The sequence below is a fragment of the Neolamprologus multifasciatus genome, chromosome 17, assembly GCF_963576455.1.
Source record: "Neolamprologus multifasciatus chromosome 17, fNeoMul1.2, whole genome shotgun sequence".
NCBI classification, from domain to species: domain Eukaryota; kingdom Metazoa; phylum Chordata; class Actinopteri; order Cichliformes; family Cichlidae; genus Neolamprologus; species Neolamprologus multifasciatus.
Window position 1 is genome coordinate 39,063,520 of NC_140455.1, and position 19,595 is coordinate 39,083,114.

A 19,595-nucleotide genomic window follows, 5' to 3' on the forward strand; every position below is an offset into this window, starting at 1 on the left:
TTCCAGCATCCTGAAGTCCTGTGCTGCCCAGCTTTCTCACATCCTTCAATCTGAGGCTACATCCACACTATTGTTTTCAGTCGTTTTCACAGTGGAGTTGTGCGTCCACATTGAAACAGCCAAAAACGCTGATGTTCCAGTCCTGCGCATGCGTGAAACGCAAGAAGATTCGGCCTGCCTCATTTCTGTCTGCCGTTTATTTACTTTCTGGTTCGTTGAAATGTCGGGGCAAAACGCAGAGGAAAACACCGAGTATTTTAAATGGACTAACAATGAGGTGGAGTTGTTGCTGCGAGTGACACAAAGTACAAAGTTGCAAAAGCGAGTGAGAAGCATGTACAGACTGATATTCATCTTTAACTGGGCTGTCAAACAAAACAACAGCTGTATAACGCCCTCTGCTATCTTTGGTTAATTGGTCACATGACTGCATCACATGACTAAAACACGTCATCGTTTTCGAAAGTCTCCGTTTTCGCTGTCCACACATTTCAACACAAACACACCGTCTTCAAATGTATTTGTTTTCGAGAGCGGCGGGAAAACGTCGTCTCAGTGTGGACGGGAGCCAAAACGGAGAGAAAACGATGTGTTTTCAAACGAAAACGCATCAGTGTGGGCGTGGCCTGAGTCTGCTGCAGGAAAAGGTACCAACGCTACGGAAGACATCACATTTAGTGTCAGTACCAAAGAAAGCCACCCCCTTTTGACCTTAATGATTTCAGACCAGTTGCCTTAACGTCACATGTCATGAAGGTGCTGATGAGACTGGTTCTTCCTCAGTTTGCTTATCAGCCTCTCGTGAGGGTGATGCTGCAGCAGCGTCCTGACTCTCGGCTGTGGAGTGGTCAGGAAGAAATCCACTCTGTCTAAATGTCAGCGAGACAAAAGGAGATGGTGGTTGAAGACATCATGGGTGAAGAGGTGAAGAAAGAGTGGACAGCTGCAGGTACTTGGGCATGCACCTGAATAATAGACCTAACTGGAGGACTAAGAGTGATGCTGTGATGCTTTCTAAGGAAGCTCAGACGCTTTAATGTGTGCACATGCTTTCAGCCTGTGGTACAAAGTGCTATTTTGCTTTTGCAGAATCTGGAGGCGTCTGAGTCGGGGACAGGAAGTCACTGAGCAAACGCTCCACGCTATCTTCACTTTTACTTTTCTTTCTTTTTGTCACTGTTGTAAATATACTAATTCTTGCACTATATCATAGTATATGGCCCTTACTTAACTATTTAACCATCTTGTTTCTTGTTGTGTATTGTAGACTATTCAATACACAACATGTATGTTGCATAATGTTGTTTTTGTGATTCCTGTCCGCGTCACAGCGAGGCATGCTCCGGGCAGTGTAATAAAGAAAGATCACTGTGTTGCTGTTAAATGTGCAACATGATGAAGGACATGACTGTGCCTCCACTCTAACATTTATTTGGTGACAGGAGATTATGACCTCCAACACCGAGCCTTTAACCTCACGTGCACCTCTTGCAGTATTTGTAGGTTTTAAAATCTGTGTGTAGGAAAGAGACTGAATCTGAGAGAAAGCAGAGAAAAGCAGAGCTGCTGGTGGAGGCTGAAGTGTTTGTCTTAAGATGAAGCAGACCACTTGAGCAAGACTCTCTCTGAGCAGCTCGGCCAAAGAGATTAACTGAGGCTCCGCTAAAGGTTCTCCCAACCTGGAACAGCACAAATGAGGCCCCAGACTTACCTGGGACAGCCTACAGGGACAGGATGGATGCCAAACTGTCTTCTATAATTTATCATTTATCCAAGGGGAACTTAGTGTTACTGCAATACAGGGAACAAGTTATAGCTATGATCTGTCCTGCAGGATCTCACGCTGGGTCAACACACCTGAATCACATGATTAGTTCATTACCAGGCCTCTGGAGAACTTCAGGACATGTTGAGGAGGTCATTTAAATCAGCTGTGATGGATCAACGACACGTCTAAAACCTGCAGGACACCGGCCCTCGAGGCCTGGGGTTGGACACCCCTGATCTACATGTTACATAAACTCCTGATTCTAGCTAACATGTACAGACAATTATCTGGCAGGAATAATTGCACTGATCGATTTTAAATATAAACTGCACAATTAAAATGTTGTTAGTCATTGAATAAATCTGACTGCAGAAAAAGAGTCAGTTCCAGTGGGAAGAAAGCCTCAGCTAGTTCAAAATATATTTGAATGTCATCCGCATAGAAGTGGAAAGAAATGTTGTATTTATCAAAGATTCGGACCAAGGGTAAAAGTATAAAGAGAACAGCATAGGACCCAGCACAGAGCCCTGGGGGACACCAGAGGTAACAGGGGCAATGGAGGAGGAGCAGGTACCCATGGTGACAGAAAAGGACCTTTCTGAGAGATTTAAACCAGCTAAGGGCACTGCCCGTGATGCCCACCTTAAGCCTCATTAAAAGGACATTATGGTCCACCAAATCAAAAGCAGAGGACAAATCAAGCAAAATTAAGACCACAGGGCGCCCTGAGTCAGCGACTGAGAGAAGATCATTAAAGACTCTCAGTAATGCAGTTTCTGTGCTATGGTGTTGCTTAAACCCGACTGAAAATTTTCCCAAATGTTATTTGCATCTACATAAGAAGAAGTTGGGAGTGAACAATCTTCTCTAGGATTTTAGACAGAAACAGGAGTTTGGAAATGGGTCTAAAGTTAGCGAGATCATTCTGATCAAGGGAGCTCTTTTAATTACCCTCATCTACCCTTAATTTAAAAGGAAGACACCACCAGTAGAACCAGACTCAAGGAAGGACAGCCATCAGCTGCAACCAGTTAGGGGTGAGGGGTAAAGACGGGACAAAATACACAGTGTGGGCTACAGATTTGAATAGTTTGGTCGGGATTGGGTGAAGTTTAGAGGTGCAAGTCTTTAACTGATGAATAATTCTTCGAGGTCTTTAGAATTTACAGGCATGAATGTTGACACTGTGTTTTGTTTTTAAGCTGTCTTCTTCAGCAGTTCTAGCAAGAAGAACCGCAGCAATGACCAAAGGTTCTCCCCTCCCTACAGCTCCCTTTTAGTCATTGCTGTGACCATGTTCCTCAAGGGCCAAGGTTTGGACACCGCCAGACTCAGGGTTAGGGTTACATCAAGCATCTAATGATACCTGACTGTAATCGACTGCTGGATGCGTTCTGAAAATTACAATTCGGAGGCAGAACTGTTGATTTATGCCAGCTGATGAGCAGCCTGATATGGATGAGAGTTTATCTTTAAGTGTGAATGTTGTCAGAAGGTTTGTGAGTTATACAATGTAGGCATATATGCTTATCTCAGGGGCGATTTTAGCCCATTTTGGGTGCTTCAGCACCCAAAGCACCCCCAAAGATTTCTTACTTTTTTTGACAATATTTGCTGTTAATGACACACTGCTAAAAATATAACAATTATACAGTAGTTGGTTGAGACATAACATTTTAACAACACAAGTATAGATATGTTTATGTGGTTCAGCCACAACTCTACTGAAACCTCAGCCAGTCATAGGTAGGCCAACGTTTGGACCGTCCAGTTGTCTGTATGACTGCTGCAGTACATACATCACATTTGCACACTATCAGAGCCAAACAGCCCTGGTGGAGTGAGGAGCTGTAAAGAGAAGCAGATGCTCTGTTTATATTCTACAAATGTTTTAAGCTTGTTTCAAAGATTCTGTACAGCAGCTTTAAATGTTTTCCAAAAGCACACAGACACTTATCAGTGTTTCTTAAACTTTTTACAGTGTGTACCACCTGTGAAGTACCCAAGTACCACTATGGAAGCATGAAACTCATAAATCTTACAACACAAAATTAGTGTCTGCAGTAAAGATTTTTATTTGTAATAATTTATTCTGTTTTGGGAGAGTTTTTATGTATCTGTATTGTATTATACATGGATGGACGGACAGATGGACGGATGGATAGATGGATGGACGGATGGACGGACGGATGGACAGATGGATGGATGGATGGACGGACGGACGGATGGACAGATGGATGGATGGACGGACGGACGGATGGATGGATGGACGGACGGACAGATGGATGGACGGACGGACGGACAGATGGATGGACGGACGGACGGACGGACGGACGGATGGACGGATGGATGGATGGACGGAAAGACAGATGGACGGACGGACGGACAGATGGACGGATGGACGGACGGACAGATGGACGGATGGACGGACGGACAGATGGACGGATGGACGGACGGACGGACGGACGGACGGACAGATGGATGGATGGATGGATGGATGGACGGACAGACAAATGGATGGATGGATGGACGGACAGATGGACAGATGGATGGATGGACGGACAGATGGACAGATGGATGGATGGACGGACGGACAGATGGATGGATGGACGGACAGATGGATGGATGGACGGACAGATGGATGGATGGACGGACAGATGGATGGATGGATGGACGGACAAATGGATGGATGGATGGACGGACAGATGGACAGATGGATGGATGGACGGACGGACAAATGGATGGATGGACGGACAGATGGACAGATGGATGGATGGACGGACGGACAAATGGATGGATGGATGGACGGATGGACGGACGGACGGACGGACGGATTTTGGTTCTTAATTTTGAAATATCGATCATATTGCTACAAAAGACAAACGTGGAGAGCACAATGTATTTGATGAATTCTTTGACGTGATGGGTACATTAAGAGTTACATATTCATCTTAGACACTTTCTGTGGTTTATGCCATAAGTGAAAGATGACACAGAGCGCTGGGCAGTTTGTCTCTGGCACTAATCATCACCGCTCTGTCACATGTATCTTAGCAGCCCATTCTTTCATTTGAGGGAACCAGCGGATGAAATATTGAGCTGGAATTTCACCACAGCTCCAACACAGCTTCTGCTAAGGCTGGGTGTCTGACAAGCATAAATTATGTTAATAGAATTTAATAAAAAACACTTTACTCCAAAGGTTTCAGTACTTTGAACTGTCAAAATGATGTAGTGCGCTACCTGCAGAGAATTCTAAAACTTAAGTTAGAACACTAAAATATTAAAACTAGAAATAGCGATCCTTTGTGAGAAATGACCTAATGAAAAGTGAAGAATGCACAAGCGTGTCTCCCAGGTGGAGTTTTCTGCTTTTATTAATTGGGCTTCCATTATGGTTCAGTATAATTAAGAAGATATGAAAGAGATTTGCAAATATTTTAATGAATGAATTGCCAGTATCGTTTTTTTTAGCCAATCCCACTGTGTGCACAGAAACACACAATGCGCAAAGTCCTCGTTATCTAAAAACACCAAAATTGTAATTAAGTTAAAAATGGGGCTTTTATGTTAACACTGATTGATTAGTAATGACGGCCTCTTGAAGAGTGGACTTATCAGAAAATTACTCTTAAAAAAAGAAAAAAATCAGTTTTGTCTGCAGCCTGCCACCCACACAATCTCCCACCCGCCACTCTATTTAACTCACAGATGGATGATTAAAACTGGTTGCTTGGCTGAAGTGTTCAATTCTATCATGCAGGAGGGCAAATCAATAATATTTAAATTACCGATGGTAATTACCTATAGTCCCATAACTGGGATCAGCACAAGCTATTGGCTCTGCGCTGCCGTCAACTAAAACATATGAAGTGGATCATGTATGTCTGTGTTACCCTCACATTGTGCTGACGTACAGATGGATGGGAAACATCCACATTAGTGTTTATTTAATCAGAATTCAATAAATACTTATTTTTAAAAAAATATGTATAATTTTTATTATAACAATAATAATATCTATTATTATTATTATAATAAAAATTATACATATTTTATAATAATTATAATAATAATAATAATATCTATTATTTATTTACTTGTTGACTTTAGTCTTAAATATTAAATTAATAATCCATCAGATTCTGTCAGGGATAGTTTGAAAATATGGCAGCAATTAAAAATATTAACTTAGTCAAGAGATTTTTACTTTAACTGTTTTCCACACAGAATGAACACAACGGCTGACAGCTGAGGCGCTTTTAAGTAAAATACTCTTCAGTCATTTGTTAGTAAAAAGAAAGAAACATACAATACGCACACACACACACACACACACACACACTGGGTAAAATGGGTAAATATTATCTGGGAACACTGGGAATTATAAGTGCTGCTCATGGCTGTCGTTGTTTTGGTGTTAATGTTTCTTTTTTTTATTGTAAGTTTTCAACCTTTTAGGATTTCTACTGATGAGCTACAGGAAACAAAACTGGAATTGAACTGATGATGTCAACACAGTCCCAGTTATGCTGTAGTGGGCGTGTCTGAGGCTGTTGGTATAAACATGCCTGTTCTGGTCTGAGGGAAGCGACAGACCCTGGAGGAACAAACGAGTTTTTACTTACAGTGAAGGACACAATGCAGCAGGAGCACTGTGGCAGTTCACGAAATCTAATGAAGAAAGCTGCTTGAGCTGAAGCACATTCATGAGCTACATGTGCTCCACGTGACGTCTAACACGGAGCAGCTGGTTGACTTTAAAATGCCTCCCTCTAGTGGAACCACAGCAGCTTCTGCTCTTTACATTTTCCTTTCAACGTCTCCAGCAGCTCCATTTAATGCAAGCTGTAGTACAATGAGGGATTTTATGTTTTTATAATGAATGGTTTAAAATCTCCTAAATTTGAACCTGACTACACGTGGATTTATTGTGTTCATCAGTTAACAACAGTGAAGTCCAGACATTCAGCTCTAATCCTTAGATGTGCTTCAGGGCTTTACCACACTGGAGTCTGCTGGAAACGACGTTTGATTTTATGCTTTTATTTCACCTTTAAAAATGCTTTTCTTGCTTTTTTGGTGTCTTTTCAACCTCACATGTCTGAATTTACACACTGCATTCACACAATTAACCAAAAATTACAGACAAAAAACATCTGAGTATTAAAAACTATTTTCTAACATTAAAATCAAATAGAAATTGTAAATTTCAAAAACTTGTGCACAAATTTTGCAATGTTATATGGAAATCATTACGAGCAATGCTTCAGGCTTTGATGTTATTTAACTATTTACACAATTATGTGTCACAATAATATCCCACACTAATTATTGGTGCATCACTCCTGCTCTCCACTGTTTATATAGCTTTGTTTGTTTATGAATGGAAATATGCTGCAAAATATGAGATTGTAGAATAAAAAGTTTAAACTTGTGTTTTTGTGTTTTTACAGCAACAGAAAAACGTGTGATTGATGTTTACATGAATATGAGAGCTGCAAACTTATAATTCACCTTTTACTCATCTGATCATGCAGCAGGTTGGCAGGACAGCGGCGAGTGAGGTCGTTTTTCAGAATCATCTTATAAGATAATCAAGCATTTAAACTTATAGGAGCTTTGGACGTCGTGGACCATCAGCGGTCCAGGAAGATCGTCGCTCCTGAGACGGGCTTCTCTCTGTTAATGTTGGTGTCTGAGTGCAGCAGTGTGAATCTAAAACGACGCTGCAGTGCACGTCTGTGCTGCAAGGACGAAACACAAACATGAGACAAACCAACTGTGCAGCATAAAACAACAAATACATGCCAACAGTTCTTTAGCATGACGGAGAGTTATTTTCTATATTCTTCTTATAATAGTGTCATTATTGTTATTGTTAGTGATGCTGAGTTAATGTTGCTTTAGCTGTGATTACCATCGTTGCTATAACTCACTCCGTAGCCCGGGAGTGGAAAGCACTCTCCCTGCACACACTCACACTTGTTACCAACTCCGTCTCGTCTGTAAGTTTCCTCCACTCGAGTCTTTATGGTGTAAATTTCAGCTTCCTCTGTGTTGGTGCTGCAGATTCTGCCCCTGCATTTCTGCACAGCTAATGCTAGCAGCAGCCTCCTGTGACTGCGAGGACTTGGTTCTGGTTGTTACATGTCAGGCAAACTGACCCTTTTTGTTGCATCTGTTGTTACTGTCTTTTTACAGCTCCACCTTTGTCCACTTCTTCACACCAAACTGAGTGAGCACACAGCCAAGGTAGGGGAGGGCCGCTGCTCTGGAGCAATACAGTGTTGGTAATGATAACGAATGAGTGGGTCAGTGCTTGTAGGGCCGATAGGCAGAAGCTCTTCAACTGACCCATCGGCCCACCGAGCAAATGCTCAGCCATGAAGAGTCAAACATTAGGTCTCTGTTGTCTGCCGTAAACATCCCAACATCAGTGTTTCACTGCGCTGCAGACGAGCTTTGAACTGCCCCCATGTTTCAGAGCTGACTGCCAGTTTTCTGGGTTTTCTTTGGGACTTTGATCATCTACAGCCTACATCACACGTTTCTGATTGGTTGAGGGTCACCTGTCCTTTATTTACTTTACTGATGGTTCAGGTGGCAGCTCGGAGCCTCAGGCACGCGTCCTCTCATCAGGCACAGAGCGGCTGTGCTGAGAACATCCACGTGTCGGGATGGTCGACTCACACGGAGGGTGTCGAACTCTCACTCTGATTGTGAGTTTCTTTTTTTGGATTAAGTGTGTGCACGCGCACACACACACACACACACACAGTCAATGACTTAAAGTCATCATAACAAAGTAAAAGTCTTTGCTGATTTTTTGCATCATTTTACTAAATATGACCAAAGTAAAACTCTCTGATTCACAGTTTAGCTGCACACTATTCTGAAACCCTATATTATAGAACATAGGATTACAGAATAGGATATAATCTATAATCCTTCAATAATGTGTTTATTTATTAGGGGTGGGGGAAAAAATGGATACTGTGTAGCATGGTGATATTTTGTTTGCTAATAATGTATGGATACAGGGACAGCAGAAATCGATACTTTGTTACTAAAAGGTTTTTGTGCTCTGACTTCAGAGCATGTTGATCCTTTTTCTGAGCAAGAATCCTGACATTCCTTCACTGTCCAAATGTGTTTCACTTGTTTTTGGCAGCAATAAACATGACAGTTTACTTATTTTAATTTAAGACATGTTTTATTTTAATTAAGTTTAAAACTTTTTTATTTCATGTAAAATTATATTTTGTTTTAATTTACTTTCAAATTCTTCAGTTGCTGAAGGGGCTGCATAGTTTTCATAAACTGCATAGTTCAGAATAGCTATAATTGTACCAGATGGTTGATTCAGTTAAGTTGGACTAGACTGTAATACAAACCGTTCAGTTTGTCAACAATCAAACTGAAATGAGAGAAAGACTGAGTGTGAGACTTTGATATTAGAGAAAATGATGATTGATAAAGTTTACCTTTATGTACAGAATCTGAATATCGCAAAATATTTAAAAAAAATTGCAATAATATCGTATCGTGCGTTAAGTATTGTGATAATATCGTATCGTGGGATGTATGGTGATTCCCACCTCTGCAATATGTCAAAAACCTGTTTGAGTGACACCTGATGACACATCACACAATGTGATTAGTAAAGTGTATCAGTGCAGGAGCTTAGGCAGGAAAATGCTGCAACAAAAGCCGAGACTTTGCTTCATGTTTCAGTTCCTTCATTTGCAGTGCAGCTGCTGCTCGTCAAGCAAACACAATATATGGGTTCCAATTAGATCATCTAGGAGAGGGAACCTAATTTACTGACGATTAACAAGGATTTAAGGAGTGTGAGGTGGAACCTGCTATTGATAAGAAAGCTAGCATATCAGATACCACAGTGATAATGGAGATGAAGTTTACTTTCCCTCACTGTCAGTCTCTACACTGACATCATTTCTCTGTCCAATCATCTTCTTGTCTGCTTGTTTGACACAATCAGCCTCCTCTCTGCACAGTTTAAATCTGTGCTCTTCATCATTCTCCCTTTCAGACTCCACCTCCTCCCCGTCTCCACCCGAGCCTCATCTTCATCTTCAACACCACCAGCATCGAGCCTCTGAGGGATCCTGTCCCGATTTTAATGCTTAGACAGACGCTGCAGGTGAAACAACACAGACGTGTCTTCCTCGTGTCATTAAAGAAAGCAAACTGAATCTTACAATCCACCTCAGGATGTTTCTCAGATATTTGAAACTCTGCATAATCACCAAACAGCCGATTCTATTGAAAGTCTCCAGGGTTTGGATCTCATCTGCGTCTCTCGGTGGCATTTTTATTTTTCATGTGGCCCCATTTTCTAGAAAATGCTAATGAAGGAAATTTCCAGTGACAATGAAAGTATCCTTTCCCTGTGGGGAGCAGGAAGCTGAGGAAAGCTGCTCTAATTCTGTCATTGTCACACTTTAACATAAGCACTTGTTCAGCTGCCTTTGTTGAACGATACGACGCGTAACGCGTTTGGTGCTGCTTCCACGTCTCTCGTTCAGGCAGTGACGGCTTTTCTTTCTCCTTTTTTGTCGGCTCTCATCCACAGGAGGCCTTTACTTTGTCACCTTAATAACAGGATGCAGGTCCAGTCCGAAGAGTTCAGATTGAGGATTAAAGAGTTGACAGTTTGCAGGTCAAATCCTCAGATAGAGAAACAGTCAACGAAGAGTCGAGCTGAGTGATGAAGAATAAATGGAGAACATGATGTTCTGCCACTCTGAAATATTTACATAATATAACAACAGGGATTTGCGTGCCTGTAACCTTTATTCTAGCTTGATGTGACTCTGATTCTTAGCTCGAGGCCACGTAACAAACGTACGCAGCGCTCGCGCGGCAGGGATTTATGGAGCCGACTATAGACGGAAAAGTTTCTCTGACTTTCTTTTCCTCTCTTCTTCTTCCTCTGACACATAAATCTCGGGATAAATCTGGAGGAGAAATTTCACAAAGAAGAAGTTCTTTAATTTCATCAGCACTCCTGACTGACAAGTATCATTATGGATAAAATTACCTCGGTAATTATCCTGCCCAGGGGAGATTTATATCCCTTTGTGAGAGCTTAGAGGAGAAGCGGGAACGTCAGGACGTGGTCTGTGCAGCAGAGGAAGTGCTTTGTTAAAATCAGCCTGTGTGAGAGGCTCGTTGGAGGACTCGGTGTGGGTTTCTGCTCTGCACTGAAACACAACTGTTTGTTTTTGTGAGAGAAACTTGGTTATGAAATATCAGCGTTAGCATTAGCCTCATTTCTGCTGTTAAACAGTATTATTACTGAGACTGTTCTACTTTTAAGGTGGAATTGGGTCTCATTCGACTTCACCCTGAAGTTTGGTTTTGTTGTTTGATCCCAGTCTGACAATGACGTCGTCCTGAGGACTGAAGGTTTTCTGTAGGACAAACAGGCCGGGATCTATTCTTCTTTTCCTTGTTTGGGATTTTCTTGTCCTGTCTTTTTAAAAATAAATAATTGAATTGAAAAGTCTGCTTTGGGCTTCGACACGTGCACTGATTTACATGGACGCAGCCCTGCAGAGTCCACCATCAGAAAGCTGATTGCGTCTTTGAATGATGACATCACTCACCAGCTGCATGCCTGGATGTGTAGTTTCGTAGCTAACAAAGCATCGACTCCTTGAGCCTTCAGACAAGTTCTTGTATTTTTCTGCATGTTTGGGCGCAGAGTGCATTGAATCATATCTGTTATTAACCTCTGTCTCTCTTCCACAGCATGTCTTTATCCTGTCTTCCTTCTCTCACCCCAACCAATCACAGCAGATGGCCGCCCCTCCCTGAGCCTGGTTCTGCTGGAGGTTTCTTCCTGTTAAAAGGGAGTTTTTCCTTCCCACTGTCGCCAAAGTGCTGCTCATAGGGGGTCATATGATTGTTGGGTTTTTCTCTGTATCTATGAAGCGCCTTGAGGCAACTTTTGTTGTGATTTGGCGCTATATAAATAAAATTGAATTGAATTGAATTTAACTTGTAGTCCTTGCACACAGCGACAGTGAACTGCAGACACAGCTCACAGCTTTTTCTTTGACTTCTGTAAATAAACATTTTACAGTCCAGACCTTGTTAGAAACGCAGCAGCAGGTATTAATCTCTTTTTTATTACATGAGCTGACGAGTCTGACACGAGGATTCAGCTGCACGTGCATCCGTACATAAATAAAAGTCACACTTTCAAAATAAAAGCAGCACAGGGGGCACAAACTAGGGGGCGGAGTTAAAAAGAAAACACTTTGCACTAATGAACCATGGGACATTATCATTGACGACCGTTACTACCCTCTAGGTATAGCCTCAGTCATCCCTCCAGCATGCTGTTGGGTTTATAATCAGGTTATAAATTCTCACAATTTATTATCAAACGTTTAGTGAACGGTTAATTTAAATGAGTTTTGCATGGACCTCCATCTCTCTGCTGCTGCACCAGAGCAGTAAAAACTTTTATTGCATCTGGTAAAAACTGAATGTTAACATGATTGGTCCTCGGATGAGAGGCTTCCTGGTCTATCCGCTCCAGGGAAACAGGGAAATGTGGATTATTAAACATTAAGTCTCTTGTCTAAGTCTCTGTTAGTACATGATTTAACCCACATAGCAAACAGGTCTGGGCTGGATGGGGCATCAAGCTGGCACTTCTGACTGACTGGCAGAGTGTATGTCATCCAGATGTGGGTCAGGTCTGGCAATGAGGCACCATTTATGTTCCTATTTTAGTTAGAAGACCCAAATGCTGTGTTGCAATACTGTACTGCTATGGTAGCCAACGTTTCAAATGCAGGTTTGACAGGTTTGTGAGTGTGTCTCATTTACCACTGGGTGGCTGTAGCTCAGGAGGCAGCGCAGGTTGCCTGCTGATCAGAAGGTTAGTGGTTCGATCCCTGGTAGTTAGAGAAAGTCTGTGAGTGGGTGAATGTGTTTTATAGAGCACGCTGAGTGGTCGACACAGCACAGGAACACCACTGTGTGGAGGTGGCCTTGTGTGGGTCATACCAGTTTTGCTCTGTGGGAATAGTGTGTGTACAGGATGGGAGGGGGTCGTGAGCAGTGTTGGTCAAGTTACTTCAAAAAAGTAATCAGTAACTAATTACTGATTACTTCCCCCAAAAAAGTAATCCCGTTACTTTACTGATTACTTATTTTCAAAAGTAATTAATTACTTAGTTACTTTTTAAAAACACGAATTACAACCTGAATAGGTGATAAAGTGATAGATCTTTCAGCCCAATTCTACTTTTTCTGCATAATCATCATACAAAATGTAATCAAATGGAAAAGTCTCTTTTTAAAACTTGTTTTATTCGTTTTAATCTTTTAACTTTATGCATCAAGCAAACATTTAATTATCTGCAACATTCTCTGACTGGAAGAAATTAGTTTAACATTTAAACCTATTTTCTGCACATTCCAGCACATAAAATAAAATATTTTGTGTGTTTACACTCAGTCTTTCAAATAGATGCAAGTAAAACACAGCAGAAAATAAATAAAGTCAAAGACTAGCGGTCCTGTTGCTCTATTTTCACCTGTAAAGCAGGAGTGGGGTAGGCGGAGGGTTACCCTGGTGCAGGTGTGCAGCGGTCAGTGGAAGAATCCGCGAGTTTCTCTGTGAGTTTCCCATTACGTCGTAGCTACTCGGTGCTTGCTCGGAAGTTTAGGGGTTTTTTCGCTGTAAAAAGAAGTTTTCTTCCCACGCACAACGGACACTAATGTTTTTGTCACTTTTTATGGAATCAAACTCAAAGTAAGGTCAGTACTTCCACGCTTTAAACGCTGCACGCTCATACTCTCTCTGCACTCGATATATGATCCATTGTTGATCTGCACACAGCTGTTGTCACGAACGTCGCACTCGCTTACGTCACTGTCATGAGACATTCTCGCAAAAAATCACGGTTTTAGTAACGCAGTAACGCAGCGTTCCTACGGGAAAGTAACAGTAATCTAATTACCGTTTTTGCAATAGTAATCCCTTACTTTACTCGTTACTTGAAAAAAGTAATCGGATTACAGTAACGCAGCGTTCCTACGGGAAAGTAACAGTAATCTAATTACCGTTTTTGCAATAGTAATCCCTTACTTTACTCGTTACTTGAAAAAAGTAATCGGATTACAGTAACGCGTTACAAGTTACTGCCCATCTCTGGTCGTGAGTGAGGCGATCGGTTATTCTTACAGTTTCTGGGACCAACTCAGATACCAGAAATGGAAAACTCACCGGTTGTCATGGAAACCCCAAACAAAAGATTACCCTTCTGTTTGTGAAACAACAGATTTCACTCAATAATGAGTTTTCATTCCCATTTTCATAGACAGCAAACTGTTTGGGAGAATACTGAGACAGTCAGCAGCATGTGCCGGAAAATTTATATTTTATAATTAATCATTTTTATAATATTTGAAACAAATATTTTATAAATATTTCTGTCAGTTTTATGAAACACGGTGTGTTCTGGATTAGCAGCACTGTGTTTGTTGCGTCTACAGTGTTACATCATAATTTAAAGGATGTGTTTGTATCATCTCTGCAGTTTCAGCCTGTTTGAGCTCTGATCTCGATCCTGTATCATTTATGCCATAACTGTAAAATATTTCTTTAACCTTTAATCAGTCTGTTCCTCATTTTATCAAAAACACACAGTTCATCATCGTATGTAACATTAAAAGAACAACATTTCTCTTTTATACACAGCAAAAAATACTCGTCTTTGAGATGATCTCAGTGTTTGAAACGGTTCAGTTTTACAGCTGCACGTTTTTTATTCAATCATTTTATTTATTAATACAATAAATTACATTTTGGCCATATTATATTTACATCACCAAAGTGAGCTGACTCCACTCATGAACAACATTAGCTAAGTGTTGCTAGCTAATCTTAAGATTACAGTTGGACACAGAAAAACCCGACAATGAAACGACACTTCTGACCTTCACGATCTTCTGACAGCCTGATGTGAAGCCCGGGTCCTGGAAGGATGCAGTCCCTGACTGAGGACACACCTTTTGTTTTGCCGTCTCCTGCTTTGCCACTTGATGTCACTGAAACAAAGCTTTGAATGAATGAACTCATCCACCGAGTAAAACTGGAAACGGGTCAGTTGCCAAATTCAGAAACTATAACTCTTCATAGCAAACACGGGACTTGGAAGACTGAGACACTGAGAACAGGTTGTTCAGGCCGTGATTGATAACGTGATCAATAACAGTTCCCCGGATTTCCTGCTACACCTTCCAGCTACACCTCTACCCCACACAGACTCCTCCTCCTCCATCCACGCTGAAGAGAAACAGCACAGACGTCGCCCCTCTGACGGCCTGCAGACTGAGTGAAGGAGCGTCAAACAGGTGATTTCATACGGAGCTAGATGGTTTCTAATATTTAGGAGCTGTTTGGTTGCATTAGCTAAAACAGTGAGGTTTGGGCTGTTTGAATGACTGTGTTAAGAAAGGGTTGACACATCTGGAAGAGGCGTCTGCTGCTCTGCTCAGACGATGAAAACTAAGGAGATCCCAGTTTCTTTAGGCAGTCAAGAAAAACTGTGATTACCTTCAGCGTGGCCTTTTGTTCTCAGTGGTGGTGCCAGCGTATTCACACGTTCTCCACTGAGGAGCACTAGAAGGCCAGCAGCAGCTTCTAGGCCAGGTTGGTCCTCCTCCACAAAGGAACCAGACTGCACCCTTTCTTCCTTTATAATGAGAAGAGGCTGAATCTGTGGACGAATCATTCAAACATGGACTGTGAGACCAACACATGGGTGTAGCACGGCTAATGAGCCAACAACAAGCCGCTAACAGGCTGACGAGCAGAGAAGAATAATGTAAGTATTGTAAGATGTTAATGTGTGTCTTTTTAAATATAGCGACGTGTCGATATTTAACTTCATCTGTCAGTTGCAGTAAAACCATTAGCAGTCAAAGCTGGAGCAGCTGGGCTCTTAAAGTGCAGGACAGCGTGATCGTGTCCAGCAGGTGTGCGAGCTGGAGCTGCACAGACGTAGTGACAAACATGGCAGCTCCTATAACAGCACAGCGGGGGGAGGAGCCAAGTCCTCGCTCTGTGACAGCCACAAACAGCTTTAGTTGTTCTTTGTTATGAAATTGTGAATTTCCCTTTTTTCCTATAATAATCTGTTTTTTTCTTCCATTCCTGCTGTTTGACCTTCAGCTCATGTTTTAAACGTTTCAGGTTCACTGTAATAAAACTGAACTGATTACCAGTCTCACTGCTTAAACAGTATTTTTACTATCTGTCCATACCAGGGTTTTAATAGTTTTGCAATTTTCATTAGTTTTTATTTTTATTTAGTTTTGACTTCAGATTTTCAATTTTATATCAGTTTTAATTAGTTTTTACCAATTGTTTGCTAGTTTAGTTTAGTTTTTATTTTTTTGAAAATCCTTAGTTTCAGTTTAGTTTTGATTAGTTTCAGTTATAGTTTTAGTCGTGTTTGCAATAATTAAGTGTAACAAAATCCCAGTTTCATCATATCAGTCATTCTGCTCATCCTTGGGTATGTTGCTATTCCAGCTACCATACTGCACCCTGGACAGGTCGCCTGTCTGTCGCAGGGCTAACACGCAGAGACAGACAACTCACATTCCCACCTATGGGTTCTTTAAATAAATAAAGGCAGATGAACAACCATTGATACCAGGCAACTATAAAATGTATATCTTGGCCCCAATGAGACTATTAACTCTCGCAGCACCGGGTGTTCGTAATTTTGGTTCAAGTGAATTGATAAACTTTTTGAAGGTAATTGACTCACACAGTTGTGTAGATATCCCCGTCCTGTTGTCTCGGGATGCATCACGCTGCCTTGCCTGGGGTTAGCTTCTGTTTTCTGGGGATGAGGGTTGAGTGTGCTCCCTTACCTTCTCAAGCTAAGCTAGGTTAGCCTTCTTGTGTGAGCTTTTCAAGTGCACTTTAAGGTTTGTGGGATTTTTCCCCTTTAGAAATGTCCCTCATAATTTGTCTGTTTCCACTACAAGACACTTGCTTTATCCAAAACACAGTCATATTCAAAGTAATCCCAAACTGGACTCTGGCTCCCGACTTTTCCTGACATGATTCTGCGCGTGGACGGAGCAGCGACACAGACGACTCGACTAACGTGCTGCCACCTGCTGGCATAATGAGACACAGCAAGAAAAAAATCTGGAAACTAAACTTCATTTTCACCCTTGACTCTTGTATGACACGCACACATCAATGAAAACTAAACACATTTTTGCTATAAATTCAGTTAATTTTAGTTAGTTTTGTGAACACTCATTATAGTTTTAGTTAGTTTTCCTTTTTTTGTTTTTATTTTTATTCCCGTTAACGAAAATGTTTTTTCACTTCTAGTTTTCGTTATTTCGTTAGTTTTCGTTAACGATAATAACCTTGGTCCAGACGTTGATATGATTTTGGCTAAATAAATTATTGCTAATCATCCTCAGTCTTACTGAACAGTTTGTCCCACCTGGCTGTGATTCACTGTTTTCTTGTTGTGCACTGACCAGAGAGAAGAAATGGTTGGATACGTTCACCACACGATATCTGAATATTCTGCCACAGTTTGCAGTAAAAATGCTTTCACTGATCAGCTGACCCTCCAAACTCTGATTAAACGTGTCAGTTTATTCACCCCATTATGCAACTCCACCCACTCCACCCTGTTGTCACTGATGGTGCTGATGTGGAGACTGCTGCTGATCAATAAAAACTGCACATGTCCAGAACCTGGGAGGCTTTCTGTAATTAAATCAATATCTGTGCTCGTGGCATTAAGATTATTGGCTGCGCTGGTATTTCGCCACCGTTGTCTTAAACCGAGACTATAAACTGGCCATAAGAATCAATGGCTGCAGATCACAACCAGCATCCTAATTACCTGGCAAGGAATCAGTGCGGCTTTCTGCGTTACCGCTCTCTCGGGGAAATCACAGGACGCCATTTCTCTTGGTGACTCTGCAGCTCAGAAGATTATGCCCATCAGAATCAGAACCCGTTATTATTCCAGAGGAAGTCACAGCTGCTCCAAGAGCAGAACAAAGGAGCAATATAAAATACAGAACAGCTCTAATATATAAATATTCTGATATATGACATTGAAATATAAATGAAGCTGAAATTGAGGTGCAGATACTAAAGCTGTGCAGCTATTGTCGCACGTATGAGAGCTTATAAAAGCTGCACAGAGCCGCAGGCAGGAGTCCTTTCAGCTGAACAGCCTCCTGTGACGGCACCTCGTGGGGGGGGCACTTTGGACTGGATCTGTTACTGTTTAGGCTGAACTGGTTTTGATTTATGGAGCCATGCAATGAAAAATACCTCAAATGCATTTCACTTTAAAGTAACGAGCCAATTCAAATGTCTGACTGTATTAAAACACATTTTCTCATTGCTTCAACAATAACACAGAAAAATGTTTCAATAATTAGTAACAATAAAAATTTATAATAATTTTAAGAGGATGAAGGCGCTGCAAGCTTTGACATACTCCACAGTGTTATATGTCCATAACTGTTCGTAGAAGACTATGTGTGTAGATGGAAATCTCGACCCACATCACTCACGTGAAGGGTCCAGTCAATAAAAACGATGCTCTTAGCAAGAATCATTTATTTTCAATGATCCTGAGCTCCAGCCTGGTTCAGATCTCTGGATTGTGGATTTCTGAACCCCACGTGTCAGCTTGGAAACACGACAGAGGAGCAAAGATGAAGCAGGACTAACTTTCATCACTACGTCTGAACTAAAGCCATGATGCTTTAGTTTGCTGTTCTTTGCTCTACTTACTACCAAAGGTTAGTTTGTGGTTGCTTTATGTTACAGTTTACATCATGTTTTTAAAGTTAACACTGTTGAACCATCAGGTCATTTTTCTGTTAAAGGAACATTTTTGTTGAATCATGCTTGTTGACGTGGTTACACTTTGTTTGTCCCTTTGTTCAGAGCAGGTGTGTGGGCGGGGCCGGCCCAGCACTTCCTGTTTATGAAGGTTCATGATGTCACTGACTGCATCACTGGGTACAAACTAAGCTTTTTGAGTTGCATAAATGTTTTACTTTTGAAACCATTTGAGTGTAAACGAGTAAGATAGATGAACAGTGTTTTGTTTTCGGCTAACCTGATCAGAGACTGATGAGGTTCAGTTGTTTACAAATCTGTACAAAACCAGTGAGGTTTGGACAACCGGGGTTTTTAAGACGACAGAGAATAAAATACACCAAAAAGAAACTTGAGCAGTCTGCTGATGCTGTCGTCTTATCGCTACCTCACACTAATCAAGTCCAATTTCACTCGCTGGGCCTCGTTTTAGGTTTGACAGCATTTAGTTGGTAAAGGTGATGCGTTGACATGAGTTGAGCTGCGGTTTGGGGAAGACCTCGAAGGCGACTGGTGACAGATCCTCGTGCACTAAATAGAAGTGAAGAAGTTAAAGAACAAGGAGGGAGGGAGGGGCACGTGAACGATCAGCTTGCAGAACTGAGGGAACTGGAGGGGGCGTGTTTGGAGGCGTGTTTGGAGGCGTGGTCCTGCTCCTGAAACTCCGATGCATAATCTCCAATACAAACACCTGATCTCAAAAGCCCCAAAATTACCGTCTAACACATACAGGACTCCAACATAGTTGCCCCCCCTCTCCATGCTAACCAAGCACAGGATTCCTATGGAATCTTTGAAATCCACATTGACAGCAAATGTTCCAACACTGGGAAGAACTGTTGCTTCCAAGAAATGGTTGTTTCTCAGTTACGACTCTGACTTTCCTCAGTG